Raw genomic sequence first — 6,000 nt, 5'->3', positions numbered from 1 at the left:
AATCCAGGTCTTCATGTATCTGGCTCTATGGCCAAAATTAGGGAATATGGTACCTGGGCACTAGTCAGAGCAATTGCTAAAAGTAGGGGTAAAGCCACACACACACAAAAAGGTTAATGCTTTACTTTTAATATGGTTATATTTAAACACATCTCAAAGCTGATGGGAAGGGGAAGAATTTTATTACATAGTTACTAACATTCTAGTCTTCAGTTTCACTATATTAATAATAGTGAAATAAATTTAAAATACCTTCAGAATTATAGTGACTATTGAGTAAAATGTTTATTGGCGGCCTCAAAATAGTAGGAATTTACTTTTTAGAGCACTGTGTATACATTTCCCATCCAACATTAAAAAAAATGTCATCTACATTAATTAATTTTATCAATGCAATTACTTTTTCAATTCCCCGTTCTCTCTTTAACTCACCTGAAACTTGGAAACAGGCAGAAGAGATTAGTGGGTGCTTTTCATTGCACTGCTGATCTTGACTTTCTATTGACAGGACAGTTAAAAATATCAGAACAGAAATTAACTTGTAGATTTTTGTCTGTTCAAATTGCAAATTTATTTCTGTCTGGTGAAACTTATAATTGTAGAGCTTAAAGCTTAAGGCTCTATCAGATGATAATATATTTTTTTAATCCATACTATGATTCAACATTTTTTGGTTAAGCTCTCTACATATACCTACTTCTCAAATGCTTTTTGCACCATTCATAACATCTTTCTATAATTAATGAGTTGAATAAATTTTTGACAAAGAGTTCATTTTATTTTTATGTGATTTTACCTTCTTAAAAGTTATACTTGAAGTCACTGCAATCAAGCACTGAACTCCAATATTCACAATTGTATTGCAAAGTAAGAATATTTGTCTCTGTCAAAGGAGAAATGTGAGGCTCCTAAGTGTTAAATAAATTGCCCAATGTCACCTAGCTACTGAGGGTTGGACCTAGAAATAGAAGGTAATGTTTCCTTAAAATGTTGATGCTTTTCACATTAGGTCAAATGGCTGTGAGCTGGGGTACTCCAAAGTTTGGAATACTTTAAAGTCACCAGGCCTTCCAGTATTAATTTTATTGAAACATTTTTGGGGGAAATAGATAATTTAAAGTACTATTTTTATGCCACAAAATATTTTTGTAGTGTCTACATAATTATATGAATTTTTATTGTTACTCTTTAAATAAATTTGTTTTAAGGTGAATTTGCTAATTTAGGGTCTCTTCTGTTATTGGGATACACTGGCAAAAAATATTGAGGAGCATTGTTGAGCCAAGGGCTTCTCCCAATACACAGGACAAATAACATATTATTCCTATGCATTAAACAATATAATTGTAGAATCCTGTGGCTCATGTTATTTTATTTGTAAGCCATAAATTATTATATTAAAACTAGGGACCCGGTGCATGAAATTCGTGCACAGTGGTGGGGGGTCCCTCAGCCCGGCCTGCACCCTCTCCAATCTGGGACCCCTCATGGGATGTCCAACTGCCTCTCACTATCTGGGACAACTGACTCCTAACTGCTCACCTGCCTGCCTGCCTGATCACCCCTAACTGCTCCCTTGCTGGCCTGATTGCCCCTAACTGCCTCTGCCTCATCCCAGACCCAGGACCCAGGATTCCCTTCTCTGGCCAATGCAGGCACCTGGGACCCGGGTTTCCCTTCCTCTGGCTGGCCGCAGGCACCCAGAACCCGGGAAGGCTTCACCAGGGCCAGCCGCAGCCGCAGGGGACTGTGGGCGAGCGGCTTTGCCCGGGCTACAGCTGCAGGTGCCCAGGACTGCGGGCGGGCGGCTTGTCCCTCTCCCGGGCCGCAACCTGGCTGGTCCCCATTCCTCTCTCACGAGCTCATTTTTGCCTGGCTGGTCCCCATTCTTCTCTCCCCAGTGTTGAGTGTCTGAGGAGTGAGGGCATGATGACCATTTGCATATTAGCTATTTGTTATATAGGATTGTAGATTTGATATGATTTGTCAGACTGACGAGACTGCAAACTTGATGATCCTGCTGAGCCATCCTATCTAATAAAAGAGAAAAATGGTAATTGGCGTACGACAATACCCTTTTCATTGGCTAATCAGGGCTATATGCAAATTAACTGCCAACTATGATTGGCAGTTAACTGCCAACTATGATTGGCAGTTAACTGCCAACTAAGATGGCAGTTAATTTGCATATGTAGGCACAATGCAGGGAGGCAAAAGGGAAAGCAGGAAGAAGCCCCCTGCCACTGACAGTGATCGGAAACCCAGGGGGGAGCTAAGAGCTGGGGGGCAGGGCAAAGGCGGCCCTGGGGCCGCCTTTGCCCTGCCCTCCAGCCATGATCGGAGAATCAGGCGCCTTTGCCGCCCTGGCCAGTGATAGCAGGAAGTAGGGGTGGAGCCAGCGATGGGAGCTGGGCACGGTCGAAGCTGGCAGTCCCGGGAGCTAGGGGTCCCTTGCCTGGACCTAAAGCGGAGCCCACGATCGCAGCGGGTCCCCGCTGCCCGGGCCGGATGCCTCAGCCAGAGGTGTTAGGCCTGGGCAGGGGCGGAGCCTGCAACCGCGGGGAGCTGGGGGTCCCCTGCCCAGGCCTGACACCTCTGCCGGAGGCCTCAGGCCTGGTCATGGGGCCGATCCGGTGATTGGTGATCGGAGGGTGATGAGGGTCAACTCCTCTGGCCGAGGCATCAGGCCTGGGTGGGGGGCTGAGCCGGGGATTGGGGGGATATGATGGTCCCCTTGCCCAGGCCTGAAGCCTGGGTCAGAGGCGTCAGGCTTGGGCGGGGGTGGAGCAAGCGATCAGAGGGAGATGGAGGTCCCCTGCCCAGGCATGATTCCTGGGCCAGAGGCCTCAGGCCTGGGCGGGGGCCAGAGCCAGTGATCAGGGGGAAATGGGGGTCCCCTGTCCAAGCCTGACACCTCTGGCGGAGGCGTCAGGCCTGGGCAAGGGGCTGATCAGGCGATTGGAGGGTGATGGGGGTCTATGCCTCTGGCGGAGGCGTCAGGCCTGGGCAAGGGGCTGATCAGGTGATCGGAGGGTGATGGGGGTCTATGCCTCTGGCCGAGGCATCAGGCCTGGGCAAGGGGCCGATCCTGCGATTGGAGGGTGATGGGAGTCAACGCCTGAGGGCTCCCAGTATGTGAGAGGGGGCAGGCTGGGCTGAGGGACACTCCCCTCCCCACACACACCCAGTGCACGAATTTTGTGCACCGGGCCCCTAGTATCATATAGTTATTGTTAATTAAGTAGCCTTTGCCAAATGAATGAAACACATTTTAAATACAGAGAAGTATAACATAAGGGCAAATATTCTCCATATTGATGAACACAAAATTGTGATAAGATTTTTTCAGTAAATAATATTACATATATTTCTCCCTATGAAAATGGAGATAATAACATGTCTCCACTTATATGTTTGCCATTTAGTATTAATTCAAGCATATATGCCCCTATGTTATATTTAAATACTGGACTCTCTTTTCTAGTAGGACTATAATTAAATATTTATTAAAACTCCCATTTATTAAATAACTTTATTTGAATGCCTATAATATTCCAAACATTTTAAGTGTTTAATTTGTGTATGTGAAACACAGTGAAAATAATATAAACATGATGTTCAAAATAGATGTCATTTGTTTGACATTGGTATTGATTTTCCTGTAAAATGTATTCAAAGAGATTTTATTCTTTCCGTTAGAATAATTATAATTTTTATACTAAACTTTCTACTTCCTTTTAGTCTATTTTTTCCTCTATGAACTCTTTCAATTTCAACATTTACCAAAGAAGCTTTCTCACTAAGCATCGCACCAGGTATTTTATAGCTTTCTCTCTTTATTTTGAGGGTTTCCTCATTTACATCTACAAATAAATGTGCCAACCTGCTGCCCACACGCCAAATGTGCCAATTCAGGATTCAGTATTTTTTCTTCATTTTCTTTTCCTTAACTGAGCTAAAGACCACACCATCTTCCCAGCACCATGGGCTTTTTAAATCTTAAAACCTACTTTTCAATTCTCTGCCATAACTGAAAAATTCTATACGAACTATATGAGTTCTTTCTTCCTGCCACTCACACTACCTAATGAATTCCCTAGTTGATTACATTTGCCTATAAGCTTTCTTTTTTTATTTTGTCATTTAAATATTATGGTATTTTTGGTTTAGCAGCCTGAATGAGATTGACATAGAGAGTAGGGGAAATCATAAAATTGCATTGCTACTTCTTTGTTTTTAAAGACATTACTGTTTTTATTAGCATTTAACACAACTTTTTCTATCTTTTAACCTTATTAATTAGGTACTTACATGTAGTGAAATAGTTGGGAACAAAAACTGTTGTTTTTTTTAATACCTCATTCCACCACAGCTCCTAGAAAAAACCTCTATAACATAGTCAAAATTGTAAAATCTTTCTTAAAATGCATTATCAGTAAAAGTGAATATTTTACAGGAAATTGTGAATAATATTTCCTGGGGAAAAAGCCATTCTTTTCTGTTTCATGTCAGACCTTTAAAAAGCATCATGATTTTTTGTCACTGAAATGCCATTTGGTATTGTTCCAAGATTTATTATATTAGCCTTTTTTTTTTTCTATAGTAAAAGTAAAAGCGGCTAGACATGAAATTCCTAGAACTGATCAGAGCTTCAGGAGGTCACCTTAGCCCAAGTCCTAAGTGGAATTGAAATCATTCACAAAAGTAATTGTCCACTTGTTCCATTTATTTTTTTAAAGAACAAGCCAATATTTCACAATCTTTACAGATGTTTTTCTAGCATTGCAAAAAAATACAGTGAGTCTATTCTTTGCTCTCTCTAGGCCTTTCTGACATAGTCTGGATTCCTACCAACCTGCTTTTCATAATTGAAAGCAAACATCTATTTTCACATATCTTTTCTTGTAATTTTTTAATCTATGTTAATGATCCTCTTGATTTAAGAAAAAGCAATTTAAAGTGAACTGTTTAATTTTAATGAACTTCTTATTTTGATATAATTGTATATTCCCATGCAGTTGAAAGAAATGCTACCCTTTTTGCTAGTTTTCCCTAATGATATTATCTTGAAAATTATAGTATGATATCACAGCCAGAATATTGACATTGACCCAGTGAAAATACAGTAATTTATCACTTCAAGGATCCCTCATGTTGCCCACTTCCTCCGTCTTCGCCCTCACCTTAACTCTATGTAATCACTATCATGAATACTGTAGAAATTTGATTGTATAACATAAAACTTTTTTCATCACTATAATTCCTTTGATATTTATCCAGGTTCTTATAGGTATCAATATTTGTGCTTTTGTTTTTAATGCTGCATAGCGTTTCATGGTATGGATGTACCGCATTTCGTTTAACCATTTGCCCAGGGACCATTCACCCAATAGAGGACATCTAGGTTATTTACAGTTTTGAGTTCTTACAACTAAACTTACTATAACTGTGCATGTGCAGGTTTTTGTGTGAACATGAATCTTCATTTTTCTGGGTAAAAGCTTAGGAGTGGAATTGCTTGGTCATGTGGTAGTTGCATGTTCAATTTTTTTACTAAGACACTGTCAAATTTTTTCAGTCTGATCATACCATTTTACATAGCCAGCAGCAATGTAGGCATGATCACACTTCTCTGAATCCTTACAGGTATTTGATATCATTACTAGCTTCTATTTTAGCCATTCTGATCAGATTGTAGTGGTATTTCATTTGTGTTTAATTTGCATTTTTTCTAATGTGCTTATCTGATATTGAGTATTTTCTCATGTGCTTATCTGCCATTTGTATATCTCTTTCATTGAAATGTCTGACTATAGTTTGACCATTTTCTAATTGGAGTGTTTATCTTTTTATTGTTGAGTTTTGAGAGGTCTTTATGTATTCTAGATTCTATTCCTTTGTCTTATATGAAAGTTGCAAATGTTTTCATCCATTTTGTAGCTTGCCTCTTTATTTTCTTTTTTCAGAACAATGTTTTAAGCTTTGATAAAGTGCAAGTTT

Source organism: Myotis daubentonii, chromosome 5 (genome assembly GCF_963259705.1).
Source record: "Myotis daubentonii chromosome 5, mMyoDau2.1, whole genome shotgun sequence".
Classification (NCBI taxonomy): domain Eukaryota; kingdom Metazoa; phylum Chordata; class Mammalia; order Chiroptera; family Vespertilionidae; genus Myotis; species Myotis daubentonii.
The sequence above is the reverse complement of the archived record's forward strand: the minus strand, read 5'-3'. Positions refer to the sequence as shown.